The 14623-nt window shown below is 36.0% G+C and overlaps 2 long non-coding RNA genes across 2 annotated transcripts; both read right to left on the bottom strand.

The window, feature by feature from the left end:
- Nucleotides 1-16: 16 nt before the first annotated feature.
- LOC112589915 (uncharacterized) lies at nucleotides 17-2352 on the bottom strand. Its single transcript, XR_003113861.1, has 3 exons — nucleotides 1998-2352; nucleotides 509-1891; nucleotides 17-330 (listed from the first exon to the last, which is right to left on the bottom strand). It is a non-coding gene; the product is annotated as an uncharacterized LOC112589915 (long non-coding RNA).
- A 5317-nt stretch (nucleotides 2353-7669) lies between these two features.
- Nucleotides 7670-11437, bottom strand: LOC109503730 (uncharacterized). The gene is made up of 2 exons (XR_003113865.1): nucleotides 10546-11437; nucleotides 7670-9676 (listed from the first exon to the last, which is right to left on the bottom strand). It is a non-coding gene; the product is annotated as an uncharacterized LOC109503730 (long non-coding RNA).
- Between the last annotated feature and the right edge of the window lie 3186 nt (nucleotides 11438-14623).

Raw genomic sequence — 14623 nt, 5'->3', positions numbered from 1 at the left:
AATAAACAGCGAGAACTTATTCAAGTCCCCAATACATGGACAGCTTTTATTATGAAAGAATGTAACAACATGATGCTCCTGCGAGACTTTGAATCGACGTATTTCACTACATCAACAATTACAATTCGCCAAATATTGCTATACACAATTGAATCTGACAGTTTAAAAAGTGCACAATGTCTTCCACATACAATAAATTATAATCTAATAAAGTTGCTGTCGTAGCATTGTTAGATATTATTAATAATTGTTCCGTTTCGTTTGTCATTCTCCTTGATTTATCCTTGAATAGTCAAGCTCTTAGCGATTTACGCTTAGCGAGTTTCGCACCTTTTAAAAAAATTATATTCCACCAATAAATTATATTCCAAATAAAATAATCAAAGTATTTATATCTCATGTCTGTTAAACTATCTATCATTATGTGTGTTAACCTATTGTTATCTTTAACAATTATTTATGAAAATTATTTAATAACTGTTTATGAAAATAACGAAAACGTAATTACCTTAGTGAATGAAATTATTCTGTTACTCGACATCTTCCATCTTTGTCTTGCCGTTGATTTTCTGGGCATTGCGATAGGTCTGGAAATTGTATAATATGACCGTCTCTAACATCAGACGATAATCTCTCACGTGTTTTATTCCATATACCACCCCATGGATCTTCGTAGTCTTCATCTTTCGTGTCTTCACAAATCGTTGGTGATAAAACAATCAAGATTAACAACACCAGCGCGAGCAACACTTTCACGAAAAACTTCATTTTTAATGTCGATGTTTCGATGAAATATGCGATTGGCGGAATCGACACGTCGTTTTTTTAATCGAAAATCACAAATGGATCACGGACGTTGCAATATCAATAGCTCACTGAAGTTCGCTACATATTGCCGTGTTTCACCGACAAACCTGCTATTTATAACCGCCGTTTGTAACCTTCAGACGATTATGTATGTAGCTCTCGTGTGTGAAGCAATTTACAATACTTGTTTGTATGTTCTATGATATAGGTAAAGATTGATCAATGAGTTTCCTTGAAGACTATATCGCGAATAACAATCAATCATATGAGTCAGAGAAGAGAATGGTAAATGAATCGTGTCCTCAAAGTCTTATAAAAAGTAACGTAATAATGTTCTTGTTTATGATATAAGTTAACGACATCAACCGTAGTATCATCTTTCCGAAATTTTATGGAAACCGACTGTAATTTCTTAACATCTTTTATTATTCGCAATAAAACGTTTAGTTTTTCGTATAAAGTTGAAAGTACAAGTTTTTTCTTGGGGGAAGAATATAATTGTATTTTAAACACTTCTTACTTTTTTGTCAGTAGAAAAACGAGTACGTGAAGAAGGATACGATGACGGCACTTTTATTTATTGTACTCTTACATACAACTAATCTAATTTTATGAAACATGTTATAAACATTTCATAAAATGCCTATTTTAATAGAAAAATTTCTGATAAAAGCAATGTGCGAACGTCCGAAGTTGACATTCATCGAATACCGGTATCGGCTAATTTAACAAAGGTAGGATTTTAAGAAGATATCGTCTGATATATGAGTATAACGCGCTTGTGGGCTGCTTCTTTTTTTATAAAAAAAATGCAATAACACGATTCTCATGCAACACTTTGCATTATTATATTTCTCCGCAATCCATCAAACATTCATACTTATTATTATAATTGTGAGGTTGACAGCTTAAAAAGTGAACAATGTCTTCTATGTACATGCAATAATGTATAATCTGATGAAATTGCCATCGTAACATCGATATGAATAATATTTGTCCTGTTTTGCTAGTCATTCTTCTCGATTTATCCTTGAATAGCCAGCGATTGTCTCTTAGCGATTTTCGTCAAGCGGATTTTGAACTCCTTTTGAAAAAATTATATTTTAGGAATAAAATAACTAAAGTGATTTTGATTCACTATTAAACCTATTTTTAGCTATTATTCGTGAAAATAATGAAAACGCAGTTACCTTAGTGAGTGACATTATTCTATCACTCGACAGTTCCCATCCTTGTCCAACCGTTGGTTCACTGGACATGATCCACCAATGTATCGAAGTTTTATAAAAAAAGTGTTGTTGTCTGTTGATTCTTCATCATAGATTTGACAAATCGCCGGTGACAAGACGATCGTTAATAATGCCATCGCGAACAACATTTTCACGAAAAACTTCATTTTTAACGTCGCTGTTTCGATCAAGCATTTGATTGGCGGAAGCAACGCGTTATTTTCTTAATCGAAAATCACAAATGCGTTACGGATATTAAAATCTCAACGACTCATCGAAGTTCGTTACTTACTGCCGCATTCCTCCGACGTACCCGCTATTTATACTGCAAAGAAGTAGAATAATAAGGCCGGTTGTAAAACCCAGGAATGCTGAGAAGTACGCGGGGAAGCGGGGAACTCAGGGCGCGGGGTATGACGTCGCGCGGGAAAGGGGAACTCATGGTGGGACGTTACGCAAGATGGCGACCGTGACGTCACGCATACGTAACAAGAAAAAAAAATGTATCGGGATGTAGGTAGACTCGAACCCGGGCCCTCGTTACTACCTAATACTCCAAAAGCTCCTAAACCACTGTCGCCTGTTGCTATTAGACGTCTAGTCAAGGTTCTTAGAGTGGGCATGATGACGTCACGAGAGAAAAACTGTCGGGATGCTGCTAGACTCGAACCCGGGTCCTCGTGGTTATTACCCAAATGCTCCAAAGCTCTTAGACCCCCGTCGTTTGTTGCTAGTACATGTCTAGTGAAGGTTCTTAGAGTAGGCATGATGACGTCACGAGAGGAAAAATAAGTCGAAACTAGGTCAGACTCAAACCCCAGGCCCTTCGTTATCTGCGCCATATCGAACGTCTATCGAACGTCTATTAAACGTCTATCGAACGTCTATCGAACGTCTATCGAACATCTATTGAACGTCAATCGAACATCTCTCGAACGTCTAATAAGCATCATACTGCAAAGAAGTATTTCTATCAACACAATTACCATATAAAATCCTAAGAAAGGGGATAAGGGAAAGTTGGAAGAAACATCTGTACATTTGAAATAATGATTTATTATATAGCGTCGTACAATTTTCTTCGAGACCACCAATTGAAAATATTTAGTACATTCTGTAATGCGCAGTTTTTCATATGATTATTACATCGAAAAATATTATTCAATTTTTGCAGGGAAGGCATATCATCGTAATCGGTATCCATGGTCTTAATGATCACGCTGCTTCTCGCATTGTCATCCAGAAGTTGTAACAGCCATTCCCGCTTCTCATGTCCCTTCACATACACAAATTGAGATGCATTGTCTTCAAGCTCGTCATACATATCACCCGCCATAGCTGCAGTAACCAGATGTTGAGCTCTGCAGTATTTGACGGTTCCATCTTCCCATCGTAATCCATGATGATTAGCAGTTAAACAGTAGGCCCTCGATTTGTCCGATCTTGTGAGCAGATGCCATGGCATCGGACTCGTGAAAATGTAGTGCGAAAGAATAGTTCCGTTCTTCAGTATCGCCGCTTCTTTTACAATAAATCTTTTTCCAACCATGAATCCTTGCAAGTCGACAAATGTCGGAACATGGTGAAATATTCTTCGATACGTTCAGGAGAGAAATGCCGTTTATAGCACTTTGTTTCGTGTATTATTCTTTTCTCATATATACTTTCCAATGTTAGTTGAGTTTGCGCACTATGTCGGTTAGCGGGCTGTATTCAACTACACGATCATGCAGGATGAGAAAGCACGCAGTAGTATTCGCCGATATATTCTCCTTACACTCAAATTCTATCCGCACATCCACAGTGGCACTCTTGACGGACTCATTTTGACGCGAACAATCGATAACCACGAAAGGACCTAGCCGCCGAAAGTCGGTAATTGCTAACCATACCTCAGCACTGTCGCATCCATAATACGATTTACGAAAACGTCTATACATATCGTAAAGTATGGCGCATTTATTTTTTGCAAAGTCTAAATTCATGTCGTCGTACGGATAACACTCTGAATTCAAATAGAGCTTCACATTGATCAATTTGCAGTCATCGAAACGAGCTATATTTTCCGACATTACATTCTTCCGACCAGTCTGCAACGCAAAGATAACGTATCGAGGTTTTTCTAAATTAGTAGCAGTTTTGACGGTCCAATGGTGTTTGGTCGTGCTTTGCAGTAGAGGAAATTCATACAGATCCCACGAGTGAAAACTCATACTCAAGTATTGTCCGTTCTCCAAAGTTTTCAGCATTGAAAGTTTATTGATATCGTTCAAGATTACGTGAGGCATTCGCCATTGTATCTTGAATAGCTCAGTCTTAGGATCCAGCGTTGGAGATCCTAATAGACTGTTGTTGTCGCTGCGCGATCGTAATAGAATTAATTCGTGACGCGCGTTAATCACTATACGCTTGTAGTCTTCACAGAATCCTAGCAACACGCTGAGTGGGACGCAAAAGTTGAAGTACCCGTCCGGCGAAATAGTGTCACTCGTATCCCACGCGGCATTTTTCATGACAGCATTTTCGTCTAAAGATATCGATATATAGTTTTTGAGCGTTGAAGTTATTCCCACGTTTCTGTTACGATCAATCTCCACACCTTCCAGTTCATAACGGATCTCATCAAACATGAATGCAATGCAATTATATCCCAACGTTACAGTCGCACCATCGACTTGTTTCGTCATCTTCCCCTCGACATAGAGATAACTCTCGCATGGCAATATGTATAAATCCTGCTGCTATATGGGTATTCGTATCTCGTCGCTATATCCAAACGTTGTATTAGCGTATGGGTTGTACGTATGCATCTCAATCTTGACGATGCACTCGTCAAAGACCGGTTCACTTTCAATTTTCAAAATGTCAATCATCTTTCTCAATCGTTTCGTACGATGAATCCCAGAGATTTCAAAAATTCAACGTTAAACGCGCTGAGTTTCTTTCGAACGAGGGATTTTGTACTGTTAATCGCGCGTCTCGTAAAAAATATATTCCCGCTTGTTTCTCCTGTTCCACTTGATTCACCACAAGCATTTCATAGATTACGTTTATTATCGTCGCCGTCGTACATGCAATCTAATAGTAATCTCTTCTCCACAAAAATCGAGCGATTGTCCTTCTTGATCGACGACACACACCGTTAAATCTGTAATGCTTCGTGTGATGATTGGAAGGTAAATAACATGTATCGGCGTTTCCGATATCTTATATCCTGGTGGTACTTTAGGCGAGAATTCATGTATCGTATGTACACGCATACTGTTACTGTACATACCACTGACAACGCTGCATTCTATACGAATGATATTCACGTTGATAATCTTGTGCGTCTTGATAATCGGTGCGTCCGATTCGTACCATCAGTGCGATTCTAATACACGGCTTGATGAGAATCCTAAAAGCGAGCCAATGTTGTTTGGTTTGCTCAAATTTATCCTATAAGCACATTTTATTTCACTCTTCATCGTATTATTATTGGCACGAATTATTATAGGATATTCATTATCATCATCTCTATATGGGTTATTTTTGGAACGCACTGTTTTTTGAGAATGTGAAATTGCACGTTTTAGATATTCGTATATGGCGCGCAATTCGTACGATCCTTCAGGAATCGTAATTTCTTCGTCGTTAGCACCATAGTAAAATTTATTATTCAATGAATTTACATTTGGTATCGTATTATATGTTTCAAAATCCGTTAAACCAAGCTCATAATCACCGTCGCTCAAATCTATAGCGGGAAAATAGCTCACCGTAAGGACGCTACTGTTGCCAGTCAACGTAAGCGTTAGCGACATGTTCGCAAAATGCCAAGCGAATACTGACTGCTGTTAGTGGAATGTCGTCATTTAAATCCATATCGATCTTCTACCGTTTGGAGAAACTATAAGCACAAACATTCGAGAGACGTTCGATAGACATTTGATAGATGTTCGATAGACGTTCGATAGATGTTCGATAGACGTTCGATAAATGTTCGATAGACGTTCGATAGATGTTCGATAGACGTTCGAGAGACGTTCGATAGACGTTCGATAGACGTTCGATAGACGTTCGATAGACGTTCGAGAGACGTTCGATAGACGTTCAATAGATGTTCGATAGACGTTCGATATGGCGCAGTAAACGAAGGGTCTGGGGTTTGAGTCTGACCTAGTTTCGACTTATTTTTTCTCTCGTGACGTCATCATGCCTACTCTAAGTACCTTCACTAGACGTCTACTAACAACAAACGACGGTGATCTAGGAGCTTTGGAACATTGGGTAGTAACCACGAGGGTCCGGGTTGGAGTCTAGTAGCATCCCAGTACATTTTTTGTCGTGACGTCACAGTCGCCATCTTGCGTGACGTCCCACCATGAGTTCCCCTTCTTCGCGCGACTTCATACCCCGCGCCCTGAGTTCCCCGCTTCCCTGCGTCCCCCTCAGCACTCCTGGGTTAGAACCGGCCCTATTATTCTACTCAAAGAATCTTTCTATCATAGTTTAAGATAATTTATTTGTTTGTGCGGTTTAGATTACGACGTAGAAAAACAATCAAGTTATCCTTGAAGACTACATCTAATAATAAAAATCAATCGTACCAGTTAAGGAAGAGTATAACAAAAGAATCAGGCATTTAAAGTCTTGTAAAATGTGACGTAATAATATTTTTGATTATTATGTAAATTAAGGACATCAATTGTAGCATTATCTTTCCGAAATTATATGAAAATCGACTATAGTTTCATAATATCTTTCATTATTTTTATTTTTATATTTTTATTATTATATATATTTTATTATTTATATATTTTTATTATTCGCAATAAAACATTTAGGCCCATATTCTGAACCCTCTTTTACCACTAAGAGTGACTCTAAAAGTGGCTTATGATCAATCAGGAAACTTATAAATGACTTTTATATATTTTTTGTCAGAACTTCTATTTCTAGCAATTCTTTTTAGAGCTACTGTTTTATTAGTTTTTTAAAGATTTAACATTTGGTTTTAGAGTTACTTTTCCACAGATTTTTTTTGAGAACTTTTTTGAGAGCTAATTTATGAATAAGTTCTTTTTAGAGCTACTTTTCAATCAATTCTTTTCAACTTGCGATTACTTCGGTTTTAAGAAAATTCTGTAATATTCTGAGCAAAATATTTTTACGTTTTGAAAGTAGCATAAAATGAAACGAATGAACATCTAATCAGACAACATCCAAAAAATGAGTGATTTTTTGCTGGGTGATGCTTTGATCTTGCCTTCGCTCGCTGGATCATCATCTTGCCTTCACTGGTTGGATCATAAATTCAATCTTGTATATCTCAGCCAAGAAAAAACCGTATAGCAGCAATCGAAAATGGATTTTAAAGCTAAGGACCAATATTATACGATACCGTTTTCTGAAATAAAAATAAATATTTCCTTTCCCTACAAGAACTTCACAAAATTGACCAAAATGGCCATTTTTCGATCATTTAACCTAAAATTACTCATAAACCTAACATGCTAGGGAATTTCTGCGGTCAGATTTGTTTTCAGCGTTAAAAAGTCTATAAGATACACCCCCTGTCATTTCTGTAACTAACCCTCGCAGGACTGTGTTCTATATAGGGGGTGGACAAAATAATATGAATATCTGACAAATACACAATATTTATTTATTAACAAGATGTAGGCCCATCATTTGCCTTTAGGACAGCTGCAATTCATCGCGGAATAGATTCATAGAGTTTACGAATAATTTACAACGGAATGTTATCCCATTCTTACACCAACATCTCGGCCAATTGCTTCAATGATGATGGAAATGGAAGTTTGCTCCTCACTCTCTGCTCCCAAATTCCCCATAGCGGTTCCATTGTGTTGAGGTCTCACGATGGTAGGGTAGGACTAGCCAGGGAAGATGTTTGATGATATTTCGATGCCCCTCGAACCAAGACTGAACCTTTTCGGCTATGTGTATGGGTGCATTATCATCTTGGAATATGGCAGTTTTTGGCAGCAATATGCTGGTCATAGTAAGAACTTCGTCGTTGAGGATGCCGAGATATTTATTCGCAGTAATACGGCCATTAATGGTAATAATCGAGCCAGCGGAATATCACCATACAGCCGCCGAAATCATCACGGAGCCACCTCCGTGCTTGACTATGGGTAGCAGGTAATTCGGATCATAGGCTTCTTTGAGGGTTCTCCATACATAGTATTATGATGAAAAAATATCCGAACCTTATTTTTAAAAATCAAAATTGCAATTCAGTCATGAAAATTCTTATAGTCTTCTTCAAAGTAGTCCCCGTTGCTTGCAACGCACATATGCCAGCGTTTGATCCAGTCTTGGAAACATCGATCATACGCGGCAAACGGTATGGCTTTCAATTCAGGCAGCGATTTTTCTTTGACGTCCTCAATCGATTTGAAACGCTGTCCGCGAAGTGGTTTTTTCAATAGGGGGAACACACAAATGTCACAGAGGGCCATATGTGGTAAATACGGTACTTGCGGAGCGATATTCGTTGAGTTTTTGGAGAAAATTTTGCAGAAAATTCAAGTTTTTCGGAATCAAACGCGATGCGACCCGTTTCATGTCCAGTACATTGGACAAAATGTGCTAGCACGATCCAAATGATATTCCAACTTCATCTGCTATCTCTCGCACAGTCAATCGACGATTTTGGAGCAACAATTCTTTCACTTTCTCAATGCGAGCGTCATCTGTTGACGTTGTTGGTCTTCCAGAGCGTGGGTCGTCTTCAACGGATTCTCGTCCTTCTTAAAACTTCTTAAACCACCCAAACGTACTTGTTTTCGATAAACAATCATCGCCATAAGCTTTTTGCAACATTTTGAATGCGTTTGCGGTGAACGAAATTTCATTCCCAACACAAAATTTCAAACAAATTCTTTGCTCCATATTTTTCGACATCGTAAAAATCGCCGTGCACAATAATCTTCACTGACATAAACAACTGCCACTTTCAAACGGCTTGAAGGAACGCCATGATGTTTTCACCAAATGTGAAGGACACGTGTACCAATTTGAGAAAGCAAACGGATTTGATTTACAGTTTACCCGCGATTTTTAAAAAATAAAGTTCGGATACTTTTTTATTACACTAGTAAACTCGGTCGTTTATAGGGAACAAAGTAAATGATGATTCATCGGACCATATCACATTCGTCTAATCATCAGTCATCCAAGTTTTATGATCGTGACCCCACTTCTTTCGCAGCTTCGCGTTGGCTTCCATTTTAAGGGATTTCCGTAAGGGATTTCGAAATTGCAGCCTTACCATAAATGTTACTTTTGTGGAGTTCCCGCTGCACTGTTCTTGTCGAAATAGGATTGCTCAGATGACTGTTGAGTTCTGCTGTCACCTTTGCTGCGGCAATTTTATGCTGCTTGGCCACGATTCTTTTTAATGTTCGGCGGTCCCTGTTTGTTAACGTTGCTTTGCGCCCACATTTTTTCTTCGCAGGTGTCGTTTTCCCATATTTTGTGTAGGCTGTCATCACCGTGGATACTGTTGCTCGTGAAACTCTAAGCAGTTCAGCTGTTTTCGTCACAGACGCTCTCGTTAACCGAGCACTCACGATTTGCCCTCTTTCGAAGTCTGACAGGTTGCCCATTTCAGCGTCCGATTGTTGAGACTGTCGCAGAATAAAACATGTAATACATTAAAATATAAACTAGAAAGGTTAGCACGTGAACTGCGCTATCGCACCGTTTATATCTTAGCAGAGTTGCCAATACAAACAAATGTGAAATATTTAGCATGGTGTCCACATTATTTTGTCCAACATTTTATACATCTCCTACTTTTCTGTCATTAGAAAAACGAATTCCTTCAGGTAAATGCAGTGGCGGCACTTTTTGTTTATTGTATTCTTTCACACAACTAACTTAATTTTATGAAAATTGTATAAAACGTTTATCACGTTTATACAATTTTCGTGATAAACATTTTACAAAATATCTATTTTAATAGAAAAGTACTTGATAAATACAATGTGCATACGTCTTTGTGTCGTCTAAAGTTGACATTCGTCGAGTATTGGCATCGGCTAATTTAACGAAGGTAGAATTTTAGAAAAATGTGGTCTGACATTCATGTAAGACGTACATGAGCAGCTTTTTTATAAAAGAATGTAACATGATTCTTATGCGACACTTTGAATTGATATACTTCACCGCAATTTGCCAAATATTGATATACACAACTAACAGTAAACCTGACGGTTTAAAAAGTGAACAATGTCTTCCACATACGCACAATAAATTATAATCTAATAATATTGCTATCGTTGCATTGTTGGACATTATTAATATTCGTCTCATTTTACTAGTCATTCTTCTCGATTTATCCTTGAATAGTTTAGCGATTTACGCTTAGCGACTTTCGTACCTCTTAAAATAAAAATTATATTCCACCAATAAAATAATCAAAGTATTTATGTCTCATTGTTAAGCTGTCATTATCTTTAACAATTATTTATGAAAATAACGAAAACTTAATTACCTTAGTGAATGAAATTATTCTGCTACATCTCTCATCTTTCTCTTGCCGTTGATTTTCTGGGCTTTTAATAGATCTGTCAATTTTGATATATCTGAATATCTGGAGATTTTGATAGATCTGGTAAACTTATGATTTGAGTACGAGTTATATTCGGTAAACCAGAATGTGTACTATTCCATACACCACCCCGTGGATCTTTATGGTCTTCATCTTTACAAATGGTTGGCGATAAAACGATCAAGATTAATAACGCCAGCGCGAACTCCATTTTCATGAAAAACTTCATTTTAATGTCGACATCTCGATGAAGCGTTCGATCAGCAGAATCGACACGTCATTTTCTTAATCGAAAATCACAAATGGATGTTACAAGATCAACAATTCACTGAAGTTCGTTACATACTGCCACCGACGAATCTGCTATTTATATCTTTCTTCAGACGATTACGCAAGCAGTTTTTTTATCGTAGCTATTGTATGTGAAGCAATTTACAATATTTGTGTGTGTGTTCTGAGATATGAGCAATGATCGACGAAAAAGACGTTTCCCTTGAAGATTATATCGCGAATAAGAAAGTTATAAAAAAATGGTGTCCTTAAAATCTTGTAAGAAATAACGCAATGGTCTTATTTATGACGTAAATTAATGTCGTCAATCATGGCATCATCTTCTCGAAATTGTATGGATATGCACTGTAATTTCGCACGTCTTTCGTGGTCCGCAATAAAACGTTTGGTTTTTAATATGGAATTTAAAGTTTTCTTTTGTCGGGAGAGTATAATTATATTTTAAACACCTCCTACTTTCTTGTTAAAAAAATGAGATCGTCAAGAGAGATGCGGTGATGGCATTTTTTATTTATTGTATTCTTACGCACAACTAATTTAATTTTATAAAAATTTTATAAAACATGTTATAAACATTCCGCAAAATATTTATTTTAATAGAAAAATATCTGATATAAAGAATGCATACGTTCTTCTGTCGTCCAAGGTTGACATTCGTCGAGAACCGACATCGGATAAATTAACGAATGTAAGATTTTAGGAAGATATCGTTTGATATACGTATAAGACGCATGAATCTTGAAGGACAGCTTTTTTATAAAATAATGCAACAACATGATTCTCATGCGACACGTTGAATTATACGTTGAACAAATAATGTAATAATATTATTGTTTATTATGTAAGTTAACGATGACAATTATAGCATCATCTTTCCGAAATTGTATAGAAACTGACTATAATTTAGTAACATTTTCTTTAATTCGCAATAAAACGTTTAGTTTCTAATATAAAATTGAAAATATAATTAAACGTTGTTTCTTGGGGTATAATTATATATTTTAAACATCTCCTACTTTCTTGTCATTAGATAGAAAAACGAGTTTGTCCGAGAGGAATGTGGTGACGGCACTTTTTATTTATAGTACTTATACACAACTAATTTAATTTTATAAAAATCTTGCAAAACGTATTATAAACATTTTGTGAAATATCTATTTTAATAGAAAAATGATAAAGAAACTTGATAAAGATAATATGCACATGTCCTTATGTCGTCCGAAATTGACACTCGTCTAGTATCAGCATCGGGTAACTTAACAAACGTAGGATTTTAAGAAGATATCGTCTGATATATATATGTAAGACACATGTGGGCGATTTTGCTTGTCATCCTTTATCTCTGAATAGACAATTATAGTCTCTTAGCGATTTTCGCTTAGCGCTCTTACTGCTCTTAAAAAAATATATATGTATTATTATATTTTATGAACAAAATAATCAAAGTATTTGTGTCTTACCATTCAACTTATCTTTAACAATTATTCGTGAAAGTAATGAAAACGGAATTACCTTAGTAAGTGAAATTATTCCATCACTCGACATTTTCCATCTGGGCCCACCCGTTGATTCTCTGGACATGGTGGTATATATGGAAAAGTTATGACATAAGGATAACCACTACCACCACCCGAATATGGCTGATCTTTGGTGTTTTGACAATCTGCCGGTCTGTGCGGTTTTGATAAAACGATCGTTAATAATGCCATCGCGAATAATATTTTCACGAGAAACTTCATTTTTAATGTCGTTTCGATGTTTCGAATTAATGGTGTTTCGATGAAGCGTTTGGTTGGCGGAATCGACGCGTTATTTTCCCGGTTGAAAATCACGAATGCGTTACGGATGTTAAAATCTCAACGACTCATTGAAGTTCGTTACTTTCTGCCGCGTTCCTCTGACATACCCGTTACTTATAATCATCCTCAGGTGATTATGTAAACAATCTTTCTATTGTAACTTGGGGCAATTCACATGTTTATGCAGTTTAGAATACGACATAGAAAACCGACTTAATTATCTTTGAAGATAAGATCGCGAATAAAAATCAATCCTATCAATTAAGGAAAGGAATTACAAAAGAATCGGACATTTAAAGTCTTGTAAAAAGTGACGGTATATTCTTATTTCCTTGAAAATTACATTGCGGATAAAAATCTATCATATAGGTCAGGGAAAAAAGTGATAGAATAATCACGTCTTTAAAGTCTTGGGAAAAGTAACGTAATAATATTCTCGTTTGTTATGTAAGTTAACGACATCAATCTTAGCATCATCTTTCCGAAATTATATGGAAACTGACTATAATTTCCTAATATCTTTTATGATTCACAATAAAACGTTTAGTTTTCAGTATAAAATTGAAAGTCTTTTCTTGGGGTATAATTATATATTTTAGCCCTTTTAGTGCCGATTGAAAGAATTGTACCTAAGCGAAGAATACTGAACCTAGTTGATGTAATTTAGAAAGTTCGAGGAAAAAAGTAAGTAAAACATAAAAGTAAGAATGATATTTACCAAATTCCAAAAGGAACATATTACAAAATAAAGGGAGAATAAATTAATGCCAACAAATATTTCAATATTTGTTGAAAATCATACTAATAATGTTTGTTCAAAATCATTAGGAAAAATGGAAAAATCAGTTATTTTTTATAAACAGTATCTGCAAATAAAAAGAATCGTCGTTTGGTCATAGTTTAATGTAGAACACGTAGTATAAAACATAAATATTGCATTATCAATTATTTATAACAAAATTATTAATATCAAAACACAAAACTAAATGATAATCCCATAATGCGCAGCAAGCATCACAGGAGCATCGCGGAATATAACAGAAAGTTAAACCCATAAACAATTTTTTCAATTCGTGGAACATCTTACATAGGACTTCTGAAGAGAAATTTAACCATTTATAATGTTTTATAAATTTATTTTGAGACAGAGTTCTCTCACGATGCGAATAGTAAAGCACCATCGCATGCGCAACGATATATCGTTGGTTCTTTTCGCAAGTGTTATTAACAACGATATATCGTTGGTCGGCGCTATAAGATTTAAACATCTTTTGTTACTTTCTTATCATTAGAAAAACGAGTTCGTCAAGAGGATGGCGGCACTTTATATCTATGGTATTCTTACACAACTATTTTAGTTTATTTTATTTTATTTTGTTTTATTTTATTTTATTTTATAAAAATCTTGTAAAACATTTTATAAACACTTCGTAAGATATCTATTTTAATAGAAAAATATTTGATAAAGATAATGTGCATATGTCCTTGTGTCGTCCGAAGTTGACACTCGTCTAGTATCAGCATCGGATAACTTAACGAACGTAGGATTTTAAGAAAGTATCGTCTGATTATGTATTAGGTGTGTGAATTAATTCGATCCATCTAGCAGTCAATTGCTGTACTATGTAATTTTCTAACCTCTAATGTCTGCAACAGGCTTTATTTTTTTAGTTTTGATACCTAGCAATAATATTCAGTTGATAAACGTTTGGATTTGTAACAATAACATCGTGTTTATCTGATTCGAAAATGTCGAAATTCGAGCCAAAAAGGTATCATTTCCGGGAAGTTCTCATTTTCTGTTTTCATTTGAAGAAAACAGCCGCTGAAGCTCATCGAATGCTCGTAGAAGCTTATAGTGAAAGTGCTCCCACCGATAAATCATGTAGAGAATGATTTCGACGTTTCAAAAGTGATGATTTCTGTGTCGA

Source organism: Harpegnathos saltator, unplaced genomic scaffold, assembly GCF_003227715.2.
Source record: "Harpegnathos saltator strain DR-91 unplaced genomic scaffold, Hsal_v8.6 scaffold659, whole genome shotgun sequence".
Lineage (NCBI taxonomy): Eukaryota > Metazoa > Arthropoda > Insecta > Hymenoptera > Formicidae > Harpegnathos > Harpegnathos saltator.
The sequence above is the reverse complement of the archived record's forward strand: the minus strand, read 5'-3'. Positions and strand labels throughout refer to the sequence as shown.